This window comes from Drosophila guanche, unplaced genomic scaffold (genome assembly GCF_900245975.1).
Source record: "Drosophila guanche unplaced genomic scaffold, DGUA_6, whole genome shotgun sequence".
NCBI lineage: Eukaryota > Metazoa > Arthropoda > Insecta > Diptera > Drosophilidae > Drosophila > Drosophila guanche.
This window is the reverse complement of record NW_022995746.1, coordinates 8358954-8384113: the sequence shown is the minus strand read 5'-3', so window position 1 is coordinate 8384113 and position 25160 is coordinate 8358954. Positions and strand designations below refer to the sequence as shown.

At 42.9% G+C, this 25160-nt stretch overlaps 1 protein-coding gene across 2 annotated transcripts in view; it reads right to left on the bottom strand.

The window, feature by feature from the left end:
• LOC117582552 (putative neural-cadherin 2) overlaps window positions 1-25160 on the bottom strand; it is a 171312-nt gene that overhangs the window by 75818 nt on the left and 70334 nt on the right. For both annotated transcript variants that reach the window (XM_034270377.1, XM_034270379.1), the window contains exons 2-3: window positions 22818-22854; window positions 9990-10029 (exon numbers count right to left, since the gene is read on the bottom strand). The gene's annotated coding sequence lies outside the window, so the exon portion shown is untranslated. The remainder of the gene's footprint in view (window positions 1-9989; window positions 10030-22817; window positions 22855-25160) is intronic.

The following is a 25160-nucleotide window of genomic DNA, read 5'->3' as shown; positions in this document are numbered from 1 at the left end:
GTAAAGCCATGGACTTATCCTGCACTCCATGCATGGTGCTCTACCCCCCCCACATTTTGCTTGTCTGTGTGTGTTTTTTTGCACAACAAAAGACAGTTTAGAGATTGAGGAGGGGCAGCCGACATTGTCATTATGTTTGGTCTGAGCCGGAATGGATGCAAATGTTACCAGTGATTATCCCCAAGTGTCTTTGACTGTCACTTAAAATGGATTTCGTTTTGGCTTCGTTTTTGCTGTGGCTGTGGCTGTGGCTGACTTTGGTTGATACTCATAATCCCCGAATCGGACTACGACTTGATCTTTTCTCAGGCAAATTCGACCCAGCGCTCACGCAGACCATTTATCACAATACTTTTCCCATCTTTCCCAAACTTTCCTTTCCATCTAACCCACACACAGTGACTATCTGGGTAAAAGTTTCATCGAACTGCTAGCAATTTAACACCATTTTGTGCAGCATCAGTGCCGGGTGAGGAAAAAGTTAATCTTTCACTATAAATCACAAGTTATTAATGCTCAACGTGTTCGTGGTGTAGTGCTCCATTTCCCAGCATCTGCTGCTGCTGCTGCTGCTGCATCATCATCATCATCGGCGCCATTAGCATACCCATCGACATCTCTATTAAGTCAAGTAATTAGTTTGGAGGCGGCCCACCAAAAAAGGGAAGTCTCAGTTGCGGAAACTTGGGGATGCAGATTTAAGTAGCTTCTAAAACTTGTTGCGAGGAGTGAATATATGGCCAAAGTGCAAATCAAATGCTGTCATTGAGGAACTTGCACTTCATTCGGACAATTGACAAGACCACTGACACGTGTAATCCCTGGCACGCGCATTTAACATTCCATCTTTATAAATGTACAGGGAAAAAAACCAACTAGACGTCTGAGAAAAACTAAGACTCATGCTTGTCTCTGAGCAAGACTTGGATGGCATTGTCATTGTCAGTGCCCAGCCAGGCAAAATTCCAGCGTCACGTCACGTCAACGAAACGAGACCTAAACCAAAAATCCAGCACTCCAAATATGGGTTACCAGATTAAAGAGAAGGAGAGATTCAGCTGAGGGTCGAGACAGGTTCGAGGAACACGAGGACAAAGCATGAGTTATGGCTTGATATGTTCAACAATTTCTCTCCATGATTCTTTATGATTGTTGCCGTCTGGGACAGGGGTCTGGCTAGAGTGCCGGTCTGCTGCCAGAGAGTAATGCAATAGTCGCTGTCAGTTCAACACATGGCAAAGATTTTTTTTACGAGCGTTACCAATGCTAAGCTGATGCAACATTTCAGAGCCCTTTTTGCACTGATGGATTCTTTGTGGGATTCTACGACAAATTAAGATTGAAATATGAGTTCATTACGAATTGACACAGATTTTGATAAGTTTTCTTTCACTTAACAATGTGATTTGATATCGCGCTAATTATATCAATGTTATCAGTATCCATTCAACCAACATAAAATGTCACAAATCCGCTGTCAGTCGTCATGGCCGAACCCACTTTTTATTTTAAGCTCTGCTGGCAGACAGCTGCTGTTGATTCTTTGTGGCATGGGCTTAATCCAATTTCCAATGCAATTGTCGCTACTGAGATATGCCCGGATCGAGTGGGCGGACCGGCGAGGACTCCCTGCAACCGAAAACTATGTTTCACAATTGCATGGCAAGGCGAGTGTTCATGAGGGAGAGGCAGAATCGGAAGCGGAAGAGCATGCGACTCCATTGTGGTTTGACAGTGTCATGGCAAAGTTTTTATGTTTTTGTAGCTCTCCCATCTACCATCAACCATCAACCATCCCCCAACGCCCCGCCCCATACACTATTTTCGAATACAAATGCTAACAGGCATGATGGACAGACAATGATGGCAAGGGCCACACTGTTTCGTGTTCAGTGTTCGCTCCGTTCACTGCGGTTGTCTCTGTAATTGTCGAAAAATGTGATATCCCGACAGAACACACTCGCACACGAACGAGCACAAGTCAGAGGTACAGTTATGGCCATAGAGCGGAAATACACGGCAAGCCCCAACAGATAACCAAACACCGGTTACCGGCAGACAGGTGAGGGGGCACTGATTAGAAATTGCTGGAGGGGCTATATGCTGGAGCTAAATTCGCAACAATTAAAGCAAATCTTCATTCAAACTGGCGCTACAAAGAGAGCGAGAAATTCTCATAAATTGTTCAGCAAAACATTTTGGATTCCATTGGTGATGGTTGCTGGGCTTTCGGCTTCCGATGGCGCCACTTGTTTGGCGGTTTGGAGTGGGTCGCGTTGGGGGCGGGGCTAGGTTTAGGGTCTGGCAATGTCCGTGGGAGATTCCGGGGCCAGCAAATTGAAAGCTCAATCATGTTGCAGCAGCTGTTCGTGCGAGTGGTTGTCCATCCCCCCCGAAAATTCTGAAATGCTGAAATGCGTGTTCTCTCGATGGTTGAGTTGGCTGCGGACGTTGATGACCGAACACCTCGCCATGGCCTTCCAACAGAATCCAAACTACCGTCACACTACCTAACTCACACATGGGAAAATTATGTAAATGGCATTAATCCTTATGGCACACAATAGTTTAACGGATCGGCGCTTTATTGTCACGTCCCTAGACACCACAGCACAGCAGCAGTAGAAACAACAGAAGTCCAAGGGTCCAACTGGACCCAAACGCAGAGACTTTTTATGCCCCACGTGCTGGTGGATTGCGTGTGCTCGAGCTCTCTCTCTTATTCTCACTAATGCAAGGGGGACCATGCCCAAAATGACAGCCAACTTTTTTCTTGTTAATTGCGAAATCACTTGGCGAAACCGAATTCGTTGGAGTGTGCCTTCCTTCACTCTTTGCTCATGGCACAGCCAGCTCCGCCCATTACATAATCAATTACGTGATCAACGTTAGAGCCTCCCTCTTTGATTTGATTTATGTACTCGTGTGTTTAAGAGTTCCAGCAGATATCTTGAGTTATGAAAAAGTCAATTAGGGAAGTTGCAGATACATAGATAAAGAGACTTCTACTGGGACGTAGCTCCAGGTACACAATTGGAAGGTGAATTCCTATGAGGGACAATTAAAGACAGTGGAGCAGGTTCACAGATTCTGTGGGAGCAAAAATTAAAGCTACATCTTACATATCAGTAGAGGGATAGGATAATTCTGTGGATTTTCCATTTAATTCTGCACACAATCGAACCACATTTGTCATACCCGTGTCATACCCATTGCAATTATTGTTAATTGTATTGCATTATTTTTCACTTGGCTCATAATATATCACATTGATTGCATGTTGACTCAAGTAATGACATCTGAATCGAGTGGCAATGCAGCGAGATGTGGGACGCACGTTTTAAATGGTGGTTATTAAAAATTAAGTGCTTCGAAAGGAGCAGGAACAATTGTGGCTAAAAGTCCTGATTGTTATTGAAGTGGTTGCAATTCCATGACCAGCAGCAATCGCGTATTAAGGGTCAAATGAAATCCGCAATAATCCCTAAGGAAAGTAAAGGAGAGGAAAACACAGCAAAACGATTACCTGGAAGGGGGAGGGCGAGGGACAGGGAGAGTGCAAAAGTGGATCCAAACAGCTGGTAGTGTTAATGTTTGACCATTTTCCCAAGTGCTTTTCCTGGCACAGCCCAGCCCTTACATTTGGCACTTCCCTCACTTCATTGGGTTCTTCTCTGCACGATTAATTTGTCCCTCACTCATTTGAATAATACAACTAATGTGGCTGGAACATGACCTCATCCGCTAAGCCCCCTGACATGCGCATAATTAGCTGAAGCACTTTCAGCGCCCCACCCCAGGAACCCACTCCCCATCCCCTTCCCCGAGCCACTTGCCGTATCCATATCATTAACCTGCAGGCCGCATAAATTCATGATGTATCCAAAAAGGAAAGAAAAAAGCTAGCGAAACCGAGAACGGAAGTGGGGAAAATCACAGTTTGGTTTTATGTACATGCATTAATGGGTAGACAGGAGTTCGCACTGTGCGTGGGCTTGCAGGACTCTGCCCTAGGTACTGGCTCCCCATGGATGAGTGCTTCTGGTGTGTGCCGTTTACTTCTTTTGGTTTATTAATTCGCCAGCAACATGCAATCGACTTGTATGCCAGGCTCCATGTTGATATTAACCGCCGGAAGGAAGCAACGATCGCAATTTTGGGCTAAGCGCTAACCAGATGATGTCCTTCAATGGTTTTCAGAATTTAAGCTACAATTTAATACGAATTTCTAAGAGTAGGAAGTGTTTCCTGTGTACATTTCAATTATGCATTCAATCTAGGAGCAGCACTTGCCGCTGCATTCATTTCTATGGCAACAACCTGCCAGGTCTGATTCCCTTTGGCGACTTCACTTGACAAACAACACTTATTCCTTTCCCAAGTCGTTGCCAAAGGGAGATCTTTAAATATTTAAAGAGCAACTCAATCAGTGCTTAAGAGGCACAAGAGCGAGAAATTAAACATGCAGCTCGTTCATTTTTGGGTCACTCAATTAAACGAGTGCACCTTGAAGTGCACTCCAGAAGGTAAATGCTGAAGCTCCCAGCATGGGTACCGTTGCCATTTCTAGTGCTCATTCCTTCCTTCCTTCCCTTCAATTCGATGGCTGTTCAATGCTCCTTCTTGTCGACTACTTGTCGTTGGCGATGTGGATGTGGCTGTGGATGGGGAATGTCTTTGTTGGTGGACTGGTCAAGTTGCCTTTTGATTAAGAGGACATTGGGAAATAAAGTAGAGCAAAGTATGTGCCCAACCTACGCGAACGATAAAGCAGGAGAGAAGCTAAACGGACAGAGAGAAATGGCAAGGAATTCCCACACCCAGCAGAGACCCACTCGGCAGGTATGTAATTGTTAAGTGCTCATTAGAAATGCTCTAGACGAGACCGTTCAACAGAAGCGGTACCTGAAAGCTGGCCAATGGACGGGGACGATGGTTCACATGGAAGGTAAGCTCAAGTGCATTTTCAATTAGGAGCAGCAAAATATTTTGGCTGCAGTTTCGGGGCCAAGCCAATAAACTGTTGAATTTACGGCTGGTCCTAATAGCTTTTCGCTCATTTATCCATGGCTCAACACTCGCCATAGAAAACCTCATTTGATATTCGGAAGGAGCACATTTCGAAGGCAAAGTTGCATAATAGATTCACTTGGGTGCTGGCGCATTGATATTGAATAACGAATTTTTCTGCATTCTAGATGGGTTTCCTTTGTTTCGTTTGCATGAAGATTTTGTGCTAATTGGAAGTCTGTTTTGCCTGAACAATGAGTGAAATTAAATGCAGATCATACTCGTTAGAGTGTGCAGCACACAAAAGCTAAGAACATGGGTAACACAGGAAGAATTCAGAAAATGGTAACCGAATATTTCACATAATTCCACAGGAGCCAATATATTTTTTCCGTATCCTGCTGGTTGCTCTATTCATCAACAAAATTCCTATTTAATCATTCAGTTTGACTTCAAAAACTCATTAAATGTCTGCCATAGCTTCTGGACATAAATGGAAATGGAATGCTTCAGCAAATCATCAAATAATTTTCATATCGAAACAGTTAACAGCTCGAGACCTTTCTAGTTGTAAAGTACCCTTCGAATCCTTGTTTCCTGGCAGCTTTCTGGCTCTGTGAGAATTCAAGCTGTTGCCACTCTGAAGCTTACGTTTAAGAACAAATTGAATTGCTATTAGGCACTCTGGGGCAACAATTTAGCAGCAAATGCCAGCAGATATGGAGAGAGTGCGACAGAGAGGGAGAGGTCTGATGTGTGGAAACCGCATTAGGGAATCTTTCAGTAACTGTTTCCTTCCTATGCCTGATGCCTGCCGCCTGGCCCCTGCTGCTTTCTCCTGTTTGCATTCACAGTTGGATGCAGCTGCTTTTCTGGAACTTTTGCCACTCGAATACATTTTGTTTTTGCAGCCGATTAACAGTAAAAAAAGGACAACACTCTAACTAAAAACTAAGACGTTGCAAAATGTTGTGGGTGTACGGAATATTCGAGGAGTGCTACAGACAACAGCCTAAGCGAGAGCTGCGATGCGTTTCAAAAGTAAAGAGTGAAAGTTTTTGATTTGAAAAAAGTGATGCTCTGACTGAGGAATTTTGGAATTCATTTTGGAAGCACTTCCAACGGTCTAAAGTACTTCTCGGACTTCCCTCGTATGTGTATGGAATATGTACGCAAAAAAAAAAAGGAATAACGGAACGACCTTTACATACTCCCCCATGCATAGCTTTGCCACAGTATTATCCAACTTGAGAAATGCGCCAGCAGGATGCATATTGACTTTTGTGTGTTGGCCAGATTGTGTTGTCCCTGGCTCTTGTTCTCCCTAACCTCCCTTACCTCCTACTTGTTGTGTCTATAACATTTGATTTTTACAACCACTTGGCATTGTGTCGAGTCTCATGGGAGGTCGTCGTCGTCGGAAGAGATTACAATGAGCATCAGCATAATGTGCTGTCGGAGTCTGTGTGTTTTTCGAAATTGAATTGATTTTTGCCTATGCAATATTCCTGGTTATAAGACATTAAGTTTCCCCTTTGGCACCCAGCTACATTTTGCAGTTGTTAACCCACTTTGCGTACCAGTTGGCTGCCAGAAACTTAACAACAGGAAGCAGCTGATAGCAGAGACTAACGCTACCCATACGCTACCCCACGTTATCAGAATGCCAACAAAAACTATTTTGAGTTACAGCGGAAGGTGCAGCAGGTTCAAAGCACTCTCAGCAAGAGAGAGGGGGTGCTCCGGGGGGATGTTATGGATACGTACTTACGGTTATGTGGATGAATCGAGGGCCTGGCAAAAACTTGCAACTTATGCCTGCACTTTGCACACTTTTCATTATAAATATTATGCCGGTTCGAGTGTGTGCGGGGCATAGGATGCGCTGACGCAAAAATGGTTGAAAGAAACGTACAACAGCTGTGGCAGGACGAAAGTTTTATTACCCTTTCATAGATGATGGAAAATATTGGAACATTTTGGGCGAAAAGAAGAACATTTTGAGCAGTCTTTCTGCCTGGTTTTTTCATGACAAATGTTCATTTATTATATTAAGAGCTGGTCGAATATAATGGAAGCGATCCCTTGTATTTTATGGCTTGACAAACTATTCAGGAAAACATTCAAAAGAAACATACTCTAATTTCGCCTTTCAGTTTCTTATTGGTGAAGAAAAAGTATTTCCTTTAAAGTCAAAAATGTTTTGCCAAGGGTATGCACGCATACATAAATATAAAAGCTAAAAGTCAGCCTTTTGATATTTTCAGAGCTCGTGGCGGCAGGAAATTGTGCGCTGAAATATAGCAAACAGCCAGCCGAAAATAATCAACATAACAAGAAGATTGTTCTACAGAGAGAGAGATGTGAGTACAGGAACTAAAACTGTCTATAATTTATACAAATTTGCATAAACAAATGCAGAAGGAAAGCGATACATACTTGAACTATAAGAGTTGAGAGGACTTTTAATGAATCATCTACTCGATCCCTGTGCTTTGTAGATCACTTTACCTCTCCCTTCATATTCATTAAAATTGTATTTAACCACACCTGCAGGGTACCTTCAGGTACGGCACAAATTTCGAAAGACAAGAAAGTCAGGGAGCGTCTTCCAGCCAAGTGATAGGCGTCTGACGGCAGAGCTTAAGGTATTTTTCCAGCTTCTGCTCTTGAGTATGAGAGTGTGTCAGATATAAGTTTGTGGAACAAGCAAAAAGATAACTTTTTGATGGCAAAATTATGGCCATGTTGCCGTGAAAGTACGAGTAATTTTCTGCGGCTAAACAGAACAGTGATCTTTGTTTATACTTTACAAAAATGTAAGGAATTATTCATATTGATGCACAAAATCTCTCAAATTAGCTAAATAATTGCCATCGAAACGAGGCAGTACTGAGACAAGGAGAAACTTGTGCATTGCTTGGTGGCTGGGGGTGGGATGCTACAAAGTTTAACATATTCCAGTCACATACACACTCTGATATCAAAAAGTATGCTCATATAGGGGTTGTTCCGACAGGGAAGTGAAGCAAAGAATTCAAAAAGTTGCCAAGTCCGACGTGCAGTGTTACATAAATTGAAATAGTTCTGTCGACAAGTCTCAAAATGCAATGCGGAAACTTCCCAGAGTTGACAATTTTTTGTCTTATTTGCTTTTTTATTTTTTTTTTTAGTTTTAATTAAACTAAACTTACATGCGAAAAGTTATTGTTATACACGAGAAACTGCTGCCTCTGTGGCCCCCCCCAGATTTGCTCTTTCTCTCTCTCTGGGCAGAAGAGTAAGCAAAAGTCATTTAAAAGTTTTGTATGCTTGGTCAGCCGTGACTTAACATGCATATCTCATACATACAAATGTACTACATATGTACATAAATACATATACATATACATATACATATACATATATGTAGCAGCGAGCCTCAACCCTTTTTCTTACAGAAAAACGAATATCCAAAAAACTTTTTCCGATATTTCAAATGCAATGTGTAAAGAAAAGAGAAAATTGAGATGAGATGAGAAGAGAAGAGGCGAGCAGAGGAGAGGAGAGCAACCTGAAGACAATAACTTTGGGAAAATCCAATTACTAGGATTCAATGTATTTGTGTGCCTTTATTTTACTCCTCGTTTTTTGGTTGGGTTGCATATTAAATTAGCCTGTAAATTGAGTATGCTCTGCAGACCTCTCTGACCCCTTTGGAAGTTTTTGGGTTTGAAATCAAGTTTCCTTTATCACTGTGGGTCACTGGGGGTCACAGGTCGAGCATGTGCCTCCCTACCTTTGCTGTCCCATTCCATTTCCCATAAACTAATAAACAAGTTAACAATGCAGATGGAGATAGAGTTGAAGTTGGAGATGTGGAGATGGTTGTGGATTGCATACACATTGCGTCTACGCAATGCTTTACGTGTGCGTGCTTCGGGGCTGAAACTTTTCCTGTGTCGTGTGTCGTTTTTCTCTCTTCCTGTGGCTGTTGCAGGATAATTTCATTTGTCAATATGAAAGCGCAAAAGTGATTTACTTAAGTGTAAACTCATTTTCCACTCAACAACAGAACAATAAGAGAAACGACAGACAATTCATGGCACTATGTTGCTGCCTCAAGTGTCACAATACAGATGCCACAGCAGCAACAGGAACAATGTCACTGCGCTTTTCACCTTAACAACATAATGGCAATCAACTGATGGAAATGACACAGCCACAGTTTCCCGAAAGGTGTTGGATTGGGACCAGGACTATAGCTTGGAATTGAAATTGGCTTGAACGGATGCGAAGGCGAAGGCGACGGCGACGGCGAAGCCATTATTCATTTAAACCTGGGGATTGAGCAAAAAGTGTTGCATCACCCTCTCCCCCTCCCTCGCCACCCACCAACAATCGACAAATAAGCCCAAGGCACTTCTCTGTTCTTTTTCTTTTCATGCTTATTCGTTTCCTTTGCCTTGGTTTCCCACTGCTCCTTCTGCAATTGAGACATTTTGCTCGGACAGACAGACAGACAGACAGGACGCTGGAGCGGTTGCGGCTTTCGATTTGTTTGCGATTTAGAAATACAAATTGTGTGCCAGTGAAAGGTTGATTTTCCGCCCCTTTGTTCTGCTTGTCTCTCTCTCTCTCTCTCTCTATCTGGTTCTAGGAAATTTTTTAAGTAAACCCCAAATTGGTTTCTACATATAGACAAATGCAGCAGGCACACAGGAATGTGTGGTGAGTGCTCGTATATGTAGATTGTGTCTTTATTTTTTATTAAATTGCCCAGATTTGCGCTGAGATAACAGCGCTGTAAGGCCATAGCAATTGCTCAGGGTATTTATGGGTGCTCAATGTGAATTGCAGGCAATTTTTCCTGTATGGTAAAATGCTTGGAATACATTTTCATAAATAAATTAAGAGAGTGCTTGGCATTTAGATTGCCTAAATGAGGTTTATTTAAGGCCTCTTATGGTCTATTCGCATACAAGATGAAATTTGCTTACCATTCGAGGGAATGTTTCCAAATGTTGGTCTATTTTTGAACTGAAAAGAAAAGGAATATGGAAAGTTTTGTATTAATTGAACATATTCGAAATGCAAAGGCAATCGTTGCTGAATGATTAATGAGGAATCTCTTTCCAACTAAAACCATGCCGAAACCTCCCTTTTACTGCAACTATTGCTTCCGGGTGCAGATAGCTTTTATTCTGCGCAAGAAAAGTTGGTAATCCATCAATTTCAGCCATGGTTTCCGGCACAGCAACTAAAAAAAAAACAAATCCATATTTTTCTAATCCCATATGCATCCCATTCAGTTCGACAGCTTCCTCTTTTAAAGTCGCCCACAACCAACAATCGGCATTCATCTAATGAAATTCCGGCAAATGTTTCCTTGAAAGCTTAAATTTTAATGTCAAAACACATTTACTCGTCGTAGCTGTTGTTGTCCTTGTTGTTGCTGTTGTTGATGTTATTACTATTGTTGCTGCTGCTGCTGTTTTTGTTGCTGGCAGTTACAACATGATTGCCAGGCATTGTTGTTGCTGTTGTTGCTGCTGCTGCCGTTGGTGCCGTTGGTGCTCTACCATTTCAGATTACGGCCCGAGTTTTAGTTGGCACACAGGGCCCACGTACCATTCCCAGGCCTCGGCTGCTGCTGCTGGCCTGACACATGCCTACAAGCTTATTTATAATAAAAAATCATACATGAGCGCACAGACAATGAGACAATAGACCAGAATGCTAGGCATCGTACAGGAAGGGGGTCCGGAAAAAAACAAAAAAAAAGAAAAGAGGGAAATGGTTTGGGGAGAAATGAAAGGCGGCCGTACGTTCTGACTGCTTTTCCTGGCTGCTAGGGAATTTCCACTGCACAGAGCCAGAGACGTCATTAACTGTGTGTTCTCAGTGGTGTGTGTGTGTGTGTGTGTGTGAAGTTATACAACACACAGACACAGCCACATGCACACCTCATCTAACCATTCATTGACATCATTTGGAATGGTAGATAACATTCAGCCAAGTGCACACTGAGAGAAAGTGGGAGTGGTAGTGGGGGTTGGCAGAAAAGGAAGCGGGAGAGAATGAGAAGGATGTTGCTTCAAGGGATGCTGGGTGTTGGATAGGATCCACCTTTACCCCGGCACAGACTAACAATGTAATGAAATTTTCGAAATATCCATGATGATTTGCGGCTGCCATGATTGCCGGCCAGAAGATGCCATCTCTCCATTCTCTTCTCCTCTTTTTGCCACCACAATCTCTCTCTCTCTCTCTATCTCTTCTTCACTACTTTCACCCTGCTGTATATGTATCGTGGTTTCACACACATCCTGGTCTTTGACTGCTGGTCCCTATATAATGTATGTAGGCCAGGGCTCTATCGCACTCTTGACTTGGCCTTTGGTTTCCTGCCAATGTCAAGTGACTGGAGTCACACGTTGCCTTTTGGCCGCTCGTTTGGCTGGTGCTGCTGTGTGTGCGAAGAGTCCTTTGAGCACAGCAGCAGCCTAGAAACGTGTGCGAGTGCCTTGAGGCAGCAGCAGCACTGTGTGGGCGTCCTTTGAGGCAGCGGCAGCAGCAGCAACACAGTGTGGGAAGTCTTTAAGGAGGCTACTCCTAGAGCCATGTGCGTGCCCTTTGAGGCAGATCCTCTTGCGTATGTGCTACTACATTAAGCTTTGATTATGATGATGCAGAATTTAAAATTATAAATGGACGACTGTCTCCTGCTGATATATTCGCTCAGAATGGGAAATTGCCTGCCCTGCTATGCTACATTAAATTTGATGCTTCTTAGCTGCTCCTTTCAGTAGCTATAATCCCTTGGTAGGAGTCGCCTTAACCCGGAAACCACTGGAGTATTGATTCGCACTCACTCTCCTTCAATGATGATGACATTCATGGCATTCTGTGATAGTTTTGTATCCCAATCAGACTTGATGACTTGGGGCCACACCAGATAGTGGAGGCATAAATGCTCCCCAGAGAGCGCTGCCACACTATTCTCATCATGAAATCTGAAACGTGTTTTTAATGGCATTTTCATTTTCATTTTATTTTTTCGTTGTGCATTTTCAATATTTACTCCACTATTCCATGGCAACGGGCTGGCTGGCTGGGCGTAAATTCAAACTGGCAGCACAATAATTTTATTATTTATGCTGATGACGATGACGATGGCGATGGCGAACAAGAATCCCAACGAGTCCCACTGCTAAAAAGTTGTAACGAAATGTGCGAAATTTTTGTGGGAAATATAACGAATATGCGGAGTAAGGCACGGGCTGCGCCTCGCATCGCTTACTCACACGAGCATGAATCTGAGAGTCGTCTGAGAGTTTTGTCGCATGCAAACATACATTTTTTTATGCCATGCAAAATAACGTAATAACATTAAATATGCAAATGCCTTTTGTCAGCCATTGCATTTACACATGACAAACACAGTGGCAGGCGCACACACACACACACAAATTCTCTTTCTCTATTTGTATTCATTCATATACTCATACTCGCACTCTCATTCGCAAGAGATGGAGTGAATACGAATCCGCCACCGCCATCATCGCTGAGCTGCTGTCGACTTCATCACACATTTTGCAATTTGCATAAAGTGAAAATGATGCACATTTCTATTTTCCTACGTCAATTTGCCTTTTATTGATTTTCTTTGATTTCCCGCACTCAACCAGATCACAGACAAGGCGCACATCGTCCATGTCCTGCAAAAATCTCCGGCACAGTTTCAGTCTTTGGCACAGCCTCGGCCTTGCTTTCTCAGTTCTCAATCTTCAGCTCCAGACCCTGTTCCTGTTCCTGTTCCTCTTCCTGTCCCTGCAACGACTGCAAGCCCCCCTTTCTACATGTGTTTTGCATGACGTTGAGTGCTGCTATGCAAACATTTTCTAACGAACACTTAGTGCAAATAGATTCGACGGACGAGTGCAAGTTTTCCATTTCCATTTGCTGTCGTTGATGTCGGAACCTCTTTCGTCCCGCCCCGTCAGCCAGGCAACTACTGATTTTCATTCTTTCTTAGTTTTCTTGGCCATTTTTTATTGCTTGCCAATTACTTCTTATTTTATGCGGCAGCTGCCTTTCCTGCACAGCACACAGTTCAGTTCAATTTCATTAAAATTTCAAGCAATTGCATTTCAGTTGACACAAATGCAATTGTCTGGGTTTTTCTTTTGTCATTTACATGCGGGCTGTGGAAACCCATCAATTTCTATGGCTTCTACTCGTATGCAGTCTGTGGATGTAGCTATTTTGGTAGCTATTCCTTAAGTCTGCAGCATTGTGGGACTGCCTTAAGTCTCATTGGAGTGGCTCTGGGGAATTCCCCCATTGATCCCCAGCTTAACAATAATTGATTAATCTCAGAGTTTATCCACTCACATGACATAATAGCTAGTCCAGCACTTGGTTGCAATTAAAAAATGTCAAGCTTTCCCATTCAATGCACACAAACTGCATGGAAGTTTGTCAGAAGTCAGCCCCCCACAATCAGCTGCTCAAGAGGCAACATCAATTGCTGTCCTCCCTCTGCCACTCACATCTTCCTCCTGACTGGTTGACTGGCAGCTACAACGCACACGAGTATTGGTCAATAAAGTGCGCTCAAAATATTTGCCACAACTTGTGCACTTTACCTATCATACAAGTTGAAGTTACTTTGCCCCACACCACACCACACCACACCACTCCTCCTTGCACTCTGCACCATCTGGGAATGCATTTTCCCTTTGCCGCTTTGGCCAACTGTTGGTTGGTTGTTGTTAATTTTTGGGTAAATTTACCCAACAATTCTCTGGCTCTTTTGGAGACTGGTGTGCTGCATACTTGGGTGGCAAACTTTTAATTGATTCAATCGCCTGTACATATTTTCAGTTCAGTTTGGTTTTAGTTTTGGCTGTAGGGTGTACTCTGGTTTACTCTCGAAAATATATTCTATACACAGAAATTGTCAGAGTGTCGCAGCTGTAAGTCGTGCGTGTTGCTGCCAGCGTGCTTGCGATATTAGTTGGAGGATTAAATTTGTAGTTTAATACGATTTCTCATTAGGTGGCGTTTCATGATCGAACCTTCTCAGCCACCCACCCACCACTGACCCAAACAAATAACAGAATTTACGGGTAGGCGACCAGGCGGTAACTCTAATGGGAATATACATATACGAGGCTGCGTGTTTGCATATGCAAAGCAACGCCTTGTCCGCCCCGGGGTGTGTGTGTGTGTGTGTGTGAGGCGGAACCTCATTAGTTGTGGATTTACCGGGTCGTGGTCCAGAGTCCAGAGTTGTGGAAATGGCAGAGGGAATGGGGAATTAGTAATGCCACATCAGTGAGCAATTCACATGCATCAGAGATATGTAGATATTTTCATGGAAATTTGCATGTACTGGGAATATTGCTAGAAATATGAAATTGGATCGACACTTGAATAAACGTTGCTCTGGCTTCTAAGAGACACTTCTACAGACAGAATTTTCCGCTTAACCTGCTACTGTTTCCCGGCCGACCCCCATTTTCACTCATAAGCCAGCAGCCCATCCACGATATCCACAATTCAGCGCCCCAGCCGCGAACTCGCTTTCACAATTAACCACTTGGCAAGCCATAAATTTAGCACACACACAGAGAGCGCAAGAGAGAGCGGGAGAGAGAGAGAGAGGGAAGTGCCTCATCCGGAACCGCATTCAGGCACGCACACATTTGGCCGACAGGAAACCAAATCATTAGCTAGAAAAATTGACCAACACGGACACACAGACCCGACAATGGCATAGCGGGATTGGCTTTTATTGAATTTCTTCCTCCTCCCTCTCTCTCCTGTTCTGTTTGTACCAGCGGGAAGGAAGGGATGGGTGGCTGGGGATGAATAAATTTTCATCAAATGCATTTTCCGAGTCCCCGGTAAAGTCAACCCAACCAAATGCAGTTAAGCGACCACATCCGCCAGAGGCAAAACCAAAATAATTATGTAACCAAAAAATATTACAGAACATATGGAACAGCCTGCACACAGTGTGATGGGAGGGCTCAGTCAGAGCTCCGGCCGCAGACACACACACACGCAGTGCAGGCAAACACACCAGATTTTTAATTTGTTATCTGTTTGCTCTGCTTGTTCCGGTTTTCCTTCTTTTTTGGCAGCCACATCCCCCACTTTGGGGAGTTTAGGCTGTTTCTGCTGCTGTGATGGGAAATGCGCTTAGGATAGGCCCAATCCAGGAACAGCCACAGAAACATTTCCATTTGTGCTTATGTATGTTTTGGACACAAACATAAACACCGCTTCTGGATGAATGGAGTTATAAACTGCTTCCTAAATGTACTTTTATCTCATACGACTTTAAATGTTGATTAGATATTGTATAAAATGATTGGAAAAAAAGTAGAGTGGGATACAGATTTTTGTATATTTTTATGATGATCTTTGATGTACTTTTCGGACTTCACTGATGCAAATAAATCAAGGCAGTATCTCTGTGGTTTCAACGCTGAAATTTGCACTCACGCAAAACTTTTCATAATTAATGTAAATTTTTTAAGTTCGCCAGTGCTGAAATATTTTTCCGCACATAACTTTCATTTCGTACCGAATTATATAAAAAACTGCTCATTAGGCAGCCCAAACAAGAAAAATAAACTACAATAATCTCTCCCTTAACCCAACTCTGTTGATTCCCTCATTTTAAGCAACAGATTTAAACTCCCCAAAGGCATAACATAAAGCCTTTAAGCGATTAATAATGATTAGGCGATAAGGCAATCCAGATTAGAGAGTCGCAGGGTCGTAGGGTGGTCAAGTGCAAATGCGATAATCAACTGCAAGTGAACAGAACAACAACAGCAGAAGGCAGTCAACGATGTCAGGCTGATTAAAATCGCAACCAGTGGCACACGGAGGGCGAAAATTAAAACCGACAATGGCAGATACAGCTGGAATAATGGCAGAGGGACCGACCTGCAGTGGACCAAATGGGGGGCCAAATGGCTGAGATAGCGCTGGGGCAAGTCATGACCGTATCATCGATGCTGGCACCATAGAAAACAATTGCAATTGCTGGGAAAGCGAATACTGGCGAGGCACAAAAAGGGACCCCCGACCTCGGACAATGGTCAGTGCGGGTGACTCAAAAGAGGGGATATTGCGGCAGTTACGTAGAGCTTCATGGGCCCCATGTGGGCCGCGTTATACGTGGAATTTATGCTTTGTCCTGCAGCAAGTTTGCAGCTGCAAGCCGCCGATGGCAAACGCGCGCTGGGAGACGTCCTTTATCAGTTACAATGCCGCCCATAAGTATCGCACAAAAGGCATAAGTGCAGAAATCCTATAGGGTCTGGCGAGTGGGCGTGGCAGTGGGACACACACAGGAAGCGTGCAGTTTATATTGCCGCTCTGCCAATCGCAAGCATTTGTGAAAGTTTCCTTTGAGTGGCGGCATCCTCCTCCCGTGACATCAGGTATAAGGATATGCACCCGGAAAGGCACTCAACGGAGTTCAATCAGAGCCATGGCAACTATTCTTTGAAGTTAAGCCAAGAAGGTCTTCCCCGCGCACTTACAATTAACGAATAATATCAAGCGCATGTCAGAGAAAGAAAGGGAGTAAACGCGGAAGGGAAACAATGCAAGTTGGAGTTAAATTTGATAGGAGATTAAATATTAAGGAGCAGCTGGGGAAACATATTCTCGACTGGAGTCTTGTTGCTTATTCTGCAAACATCTCTGATGGGAAGCTCTTCCTTCATCGTTTTTAAATAATTGCCATATATCCATCTCACATCAAATATCTTGTCACCTGAAGTAGGAGAGGATTTACTCGCTGCAACAACTCATTAAAAGTGCTTCACAAGGAAGGAAAGTCTACGCCCTCGTGCAGACATCTCTGGTGCCTCCTCTGTCTCCTCCCAGAAATCTCTGTTTTCGCTATGAGTTATGTGTTGCGCAATTAACATTTGTAATGCTGGCGCACAGAACATTTCCCCGCATTCACTCGTTATTTCGTTGTTGAGTTTTTTTTTTTTCGGCAGAGCACTTAAAATTAAAAATTACAATTACATTTTACTTGGCAGACACAGAAGCGAACCAGCTCTGCGGCAGTCTCCAGACCTTGTTTACCAGGAATGCCCCGAAAACACCAACCGAAGAGGAGTGGCAGCTATATTTTATTTGCCACTTGGCTGAGGACTGAGCACCGAGAGGGCGCGACAAAAGTTGAAAGTTGCCAGTTGGCAGTTGGCAAAAGCCAAGAAATAAAGCTGCCGCCGAACAATGCAGGACACAGGTTTGCCATTTGCCATCTCTATCAGCCCCTCTCTCTCCTTATCTTTCACTGCTCTGCTATCTCTTTCTGTGTGACTTTTGCCATCTCTTTTTGTGTAGGTTTTTGGGTTCTGTTTGTTGCTGTGGAAAAGAATTCATTAAGTGGCAAATAGACGCATTATGTTTATTTGCTTTCTGCTTTTCTGCTTTGGCCAAAAAACTTGAGAATTGGACATGAAAAATATTTAATGGCAAATGCAGTTTTACACTTGACTACCAAATAGAGGCAAAAGGCTAGCTGGAAATAGTACCGATAAGCTGCCCCCATACATCCAACATTCTATTGACATTTTCTGGCACTTTCATTATTATTGGGACTCAACACACTATACCACAGAACAGAGAGTATAATTTAGAAAGAGAATTGCTGTTAGATTGATATTTAATGGTTAGACATGGTGATATTTAGATTATATGAACGCAATGGCTTATTTCTGTACATTAGTTGTGGGTTTTTTGGCCAATAAACCTCAATTGGGCTTTGGCCAAAAACTTTCTGACTGAATAAATTTCCCTAATTTACGTACCACTTTGGCAGGAGTTTTCAACAAACATTTTCAGCTGCAGCACCAAATTTTCCAGCTATTTTGCAGTGAGAAAGGGACTGCAGAGCAGCAAAAATTGTTAAAATGCGACGCTGTCATCGACAACAGCCGAAATTGAACTAATTATGTATTAGTTTGGTTTCAGGCAGAAAATTGGAACCGAGTGAAATTGGCTCTGAAATGTCGCTGTCCCGCGCAAAACCGGGAAGCTGGCTGCAGATTTTTGAATTTAAATTGGGTAGCTGCAGTGAGCGGTGTCCGACTTGGTTTCAATGCAGATACGGGTTTGAATACATTCGATTAGATTGGCTCAATTGAAAATCAACATGGAAACCGACAGGAAAGATTTTAATTTTCATGAAAATGTTCCCTCATCTCGTTCGAACCCTACGATGACCCCATTTCTGTTGTACCACTGGCAACCTGGGGAAAATAATAAATAGCCAGCGGGTTATTGTTCTTGCCCCCTAACCGACGACCAAACAAAAGCGAGAAAAATCACATGAAAATTGCCGGCACTTGTGATATATAAACATACACTTCACATAGATGGCCTTGGCATCATCTTGGGCAAACAAATCACTCACAAAGGAGGGCGAGGGGAGTGTATGGAAACCTCAAGTTCATGATGTTCCATAAAAATAAGCCATTCTCTGTGTTTGTCTGCGGTTACGGCTGTAGTGCATAAGTATATATGAATGAGTGGATCGTATATTATGAGTAGACGGCACATTTAGCACACATTAATAAAACCGCAAGGAACGTTAGTGAAACAAAAGACACCAACAAAGAAAAGAAATGAGAAAAAGTGAGAGTTATTGAGAGTCGAAGACTCTCTGCAGATACTCTTAGAGAGCCGAAGAAAATCATTTCTTCCTTCTTCTTTGCATGGCAATCATCCAAATTATAATACCCCCTGCTAGGGTATATCAAGAGAGAAATCTTCGACACACGCAGACACGGGCCAGCAGCTACAATCACTCATCATAATGAGGCCCAGACGACGAGGATGAGGCTGCATGGGGACAATGAGTGAGAGAACTCTCCTCGGCATATGTGTGTTTGTGTGTTCCAACATTTTTGGCAGGAGTAAATTAATTGAATTCATTATAGCTGATAGATGCATGGGTATACACACCACCATATAGCTCTTGCTCGACATAAGCTTGTGCTAGAAATGGACATTTAATCAAATGCCCAAGACATGATATGATATACTATGTACGAGAATTTAAGTTGCCAAATGAAGTGAATCATGAGCTTACTCACTTGAATGGAAAGGTAACTCATTCGAGATAAACACACATAAAATGTTTGTGTTGAAATTTTCATGTAACTTTTACTAAACAGCAAAACTTCCTATTCCCATTCTTGAAAACTTTAATTCAGAGCACTCACAGTGATTACTTGGCGCAGGCGACAATAATCAATCTAATCAAATTATGCCTTACAGTTATTTTTGCTGTTTGTGGCAATATGAGTGGCAGTACCCCCACTCGCACATATTTTTTGAAGGCCACATTTGGAAATACATTTTAACTGTTCGTTCGAATGTGCGATTCAATTTCAATGGCACCATTATTATTGTTGTTACGAAATGTAACGAATTCAATGAATATTAAATGTGTGTGCAATTTTAATTTGATTCACCCACTCGTTGCTTTTTATGCCATTTTTGCGTGTGTCATTCCCTTTTATTTTATCATTACGAACAAATTTCAATAAATATTGTTTTTGGCGAGCCGAAACGTCCGCCCACAAACACATGAGTGGGAAGATCACACAGACATCGGAGTCCCATAACATTTGTTGTCTTCATTAAGAGCCACGAGCCATGCACATGAAGCAGGAATTCGTAAAAAATTACCCGTAAATACTATTTGGCACTAATCTTACAAGTATTTCTCGGAGTCAAGAATCGTAGCGCGATTCTTTAATTTATTATGCCAACAAATTATTGGAATCTTTTCACACGTGCTTTTGATACCCTCGAAAAAGGAGGGGATTCCAGAGAGCAGCAACTATTTGCCACATATTTAGATACACTTATGATTGGGTTAAATAAATATATTCAAAATAAATAGAGATAAAATGACTTTGTGTATTATTTTAATCCAATAATTTAATTGAAATACGAAAAATCTACTACAGGATATTCCCCACTTCGATCGTTCGTTGTTTTTCTGCACTTTCGCGCATTGCAAAGATGAAATTAATTAAAGACATTTTCATATGCTGCATATATGTACATATGTATGTACATTTACATATGCAAGCGTACATACATACGTTCATTACATTGGGTATTATGGCTGATTATTCCGTTGCACCTCACCTGCTGACTTCTCTCATCGATTTACCCATATTATCTTTTATTATCGGACCAATGTGGGCGCCAGCTGAATTGCCTACGTTAAGAGTGGAGCTCCGCCTGCAATCCGTTTAAAATGGAATATTTTGTACATACAATTTAAGAACAACTCATTTGTGGCCCACCGAGAGAGAGAGAGAGAGAGAGAGAGAGAGTTTTCAATTGCTATTCAATTTGCGAAGGCAACTGCTACTTAACCTGTTAAGAAAGCGTGGCCAACTTATGTGTGTGGGCTGGCTCTGCCACAAGGCTGCTGACTCTGCCATTAAGACACATAAATAAGAGACGAGTGGAGGTTCTCGAGTGAGGAGCATTCCAGCGGTTGTGTAGGGTAACAGACGTGACAGCCATTTAAACGGTGAGGAGCACGGGAGCCACCGGCATTGTGCAGACATTAATAGGCAACGCGGTGGCTGCAGCAGCAGCAGCAGCAGCAGCAGCTCAAGCACTTCAATTAATTAATTGCAATTTGCAAGGCGAAGCATGTCCTGGAGATGGTGCACCCAGCAGGGGAGACACGACAGCGATGGCCATTAAATGCGTTTAGCTACACCCGCTGTCATCCAGAATTCTTCCAAGCGCACTCATACGCCGAGCCGAGCCGCTACTCCAAGGCGAAATGCTCCTTCCGCCGCCAGATGCCAGGTGACATTGTGTAGGAGGCGACTGCGTAGACTTGATGCGGATCCCATCTCTCACTGCGAGTGTGCATGTGTGCGTGTGCATGTTGGCGCGTTATTAACACAGCGTGAATCCAGAGAGAAGTCTGGCCAGATGTTGTCATCCCATGATGCAGCCATGCAACGCTGTGCCACGCATAAATAACTGATGATGATGCATGCTGATGCTGATGCTGATGCCTCAAATAAGATTCAGCATCATGCACGCACAGAATTTCACATGCCTCATGGCACTCCCCTTCCACTACTCCCTACTCCCCTTCAAGAGGATTATGGACACGGAGGGATTTGTGTTTCCAATTTTGAAGTACCAAAGCTTATGGAGAGAGCGAGTTGTGTGTGTGTGTGTGGGGGCTAATCGAAAGGATTACCTTATTGATGGCACCTAATGGAACTCCACAGAGATGTCATCTTGATGATAGTTCCATTGCCCATACCACAACCGATATGAGCATGAGTATGAGTATGTGGCTGTACATTTGTGGGGATGCTGCCCGCAAAGAGCTATTAAATTGCACCCTAATTACCACAAATCGCCCGCAACTAATTTAATAATACATACCAACAAAACGGAGTGGCAGCAGCAGCAGGGAGTGGCAGCTGCATAAACTGCCCTCAATGGCCATTAAAAACTTCCCGTAGTTGGTATATTTCTCGCTCCCCCCTGCCCAGACTATGCGTTGCACGGCTGTATACTGGTGTATATTTGCGGCAAAATTGACGGTTTCATTCTCGGCCAGCAGAGAAAACTTTCTGCCCGCCCCGCCACTCAAAATGGCTCGAAAGTCTCGACAACAATTCGCTCGAAGTAGATTGGAGGGTGTGGGTGTGCCAGCCCTGCGGTTGAGACTGGGCATGGGAGAAAAACACTTTATAGAGGCCACTCGTAACCTCAAAGCGCAGACGGCATAAAACAATTGAACGTGAAAGCGTTTGACGCAAGCACCATCGGCGAGACGGAGCGGGCGGAACCGAAAGACTGCGGACTGCTGGGGTATCATAAAAAAATTAAGTGACACTCAAACCGAGACACTGGTGGACCGTCCTGAGTAGCAGTGATTAATTGGCCCTCAAGTTCTGGCAGCAACCTTAACAGTATCATTAAAAGTTTCCTCACCCAACATGCTGTCAATGTTGTCATCTTCATTTGGCATTATGATAATAATTGGGCCAGAAGCCAGGCACCCCCCCCAGCTCACAGGTCCACCTCCTGTCAAATGTTCAGGTCAGGGTGGCCACGAGAAATGCCAAAAGTTAGGCCCTGCCTGACATGCCCAGTCGGAGGTCTCTTTGCAGAGCTGGAGGACCTCCTCTCCCTAAAATTGATGGCGTTAGTTGGTGCTCATGAATACGTCAAAGAACAAATACGCATAAAACGGCCCCTTGATTATTGGGCATCCACGGAACGAGGCAGGACCCGATCAAGTTGTATGCAATTTATTTATAAAACAGACAGCCGTTCGAGGGTCCGCATGATGAATGAATTTGTATTCAATGATTGAAGCATTCTCGAGTTACACACAAAATATTTCTGTTCAATTTGAAACACGTGCATGAGAAAAGGGTTCATCGGGTTGAGAAAATAAATGTCTCAACTGGATTTCACACAGAGACTGGTCAGATAATATTTTGAAGAGGTTCCTGGTGTGAGAAACTCAAGGTGTAGATTTTCACGTGAAATATTAAGGGGTTTCCAAGGTAACGCTTAAATATTAAATAAGGGATAAGAAGGCCTTTAATTTTGATTTACTTGTGCGAAAAGTCTAGCAATATTCAGAGGAGGGTTCAACGACTCGAAAGCCCTAGAGGAGGCTTTACAGAAATAAACGAATTAAATTGGACGATTGGCTGTCAGAGATAATGTGAATGAAATTTACCTTAACCTATATCAATATAACTCACATTTATTTGCACATGTTGCGGAAGAGAATCATATCATCTGTAAGTAGAAAAAATGATGGAAAATTAGTTTGCTTTTATATGAAGTTTCAATAATTTAATAATTATTATGCATATATCTATAACTAATCTACAATTAAAACTTTATCTGGGTAATATTTATCAGTTCAATACAATTCAACAAAAGTTAATATAAAATGACATTTAATCGCATGTGAATACCAAAACTATAATAATTAGCTTAATCTTTGATAGAATCAATCATAACTTTTATTTTCCTTCCAATTAATTGCATAATTCATTACCCGTCCCCGCCTTCAAAGCAGACTCCATTTCCATTCCTAACCGACAACAACAATATAAATACATGTCAAAAATCATGTAATAAATCACAGACCTACTCATTGCATAATTTATTTCTAAGCTCATTGCTGCCTTCTCCCTCTCTCTCTCTCTCTCTCTATTTGCATAATTTCCTGATTCCATTTCGGACTTTTTCTATTTATTTCTCCCTTTCGAATATTGTTCCAATTTCGAGCTTATTATAAGTTCTCCTCTACTTTTTTTACTTCAATTGTTTCGATTTGCTTGTGCGCTTGATTAAATTTGCACCCAACTTTTCAAAGCTTCATTAATCATCTGTTTGAGCGGGTGGATGGGGGGCCCCAGAAAAAATATATGTATATATGGTATAATAAAACTTTATCCGAAACTTTGTTGTAGTTTGATAGGGGTTCAGGAGGGGTTTGGGTGTGTGTCCGTGCATTTGGCATTGCCAATAATACAATTTACGCCGCCTTCAGAGCATGGTTAAAAGCAGACGGTTGAAAATTATGAGTTTTCTCAGCGATTTGCCATTTTTGCAGTTCAGCGAAAATTTGTTCGCTCTTCGCACTCTTTTGTCTGCCGATCTGCCGGTCTGTCGGTCGGTCGGTGAGTGGCAACGTCTGCCTGCTGCTGCTCGCAAAAACTGAAATTTCAGTGTGAAATAAATTATAGAATTTATATAAAAGCCAGAGAGAGTGAATGAGGAGAAAACTTCACTGAGTAATGAGCGTTGTAGTTCATACTTGAAACTGGATAAATATCTACCAAAAAAATGTTGATAAATTAATTCAAAGTTATATAATCCCGCCAGAGATCTGAAGGTTTAAAGATGTGCCAGGGATTTGTGGGTTGAGAACATTTTAATTATTCCATTCGGGGCTGAGGGCTGAAAGCGAACTGCATGTCGAGTAAATGAAAGTGGTAAATTTTCTCTTGGCCACGTTCAAAAAACACAAAAGCCTTCATTTATTCATCATCCAAAATGGCGGTCGCGATGGCTAAGACAAAAGCCTCTCTTTAGAGCCGCTCATCCCTTCGAGTATCTCTTGAGTTATTTGTGGCCAAAAGACGAGGAGACGGATGCGAGAAAGGATACAAACAACTAGCTGTAGAAGAACAACAAGCACCGCAATGACCAGCAACCGCAGTGCTGCTCCTCCGAGTGCCTCCGGAGCTCTGGCCCGTGTAAGATTTTCCAGAGCAACTGAAGGAAAACTGCGCAAAGTGGGTTGTACGAGTGTATGGTAGGGTGAATGAGTTTCCCTTGTTCATTTAGCAGTCAAACGGAGTTTGCCAGCGTGGAGACATGCCTGTCTCCGTTGGGTTTCCGTTTCCTGTGCCATCTGCAAATTTCATGGCAATATATTTTTGCTTCTCGTGCCAGAGAACGGGCAGTGAGCGGATGAAGGAGCGAGCGAGCAAGAGCCCAGCCATCATCAGTCATTTTGTCTAAAAGAATATATTGCAATTAAAAGCAGAAAATATGCTTTTACACTGGACAACACAGCTATAAGTTTACTGCTGATCCAGAGGCGCTCCACCACCAACTCGGCCACATCCTTCCTTTCGTCTCCCGCCCTTCGTTTCGGTTTCACCCTCTTTATTTATGAAGCGCAACACTTTAGCACCCACCCACTGCATTTTGACTGCAAAAACTTCACAGTCAAAGTCCCACTTCACTCCAGCTCCGACTTTCTCTTTCTTCACAAATTTTCATCTCCATCTTGGGCTTGTTGCCGCTGTTGCTGCTGGTCCTGCCTATGTTTTACTACCCGGCCAAGAGCACAAAATTAAAATTGCTTCATTCTGGCCCTTCAAGTACACTGTAAGTCACGCCTTGTTATGGCCGATGCTGGACCTTCGCTCAATGGATAAATGGACGGATTTGTTGGTTGGTTGGTTGGATGGAAGCTCTTTCGTCGGCTTCAGCTCCTTTGGCTGGGCAGTTTTCAGCTCGACACTTTATAAATTATGCGGATGGTAGTCTTAGTAGTGGAGGCTTTAATGAAATTTTCATGT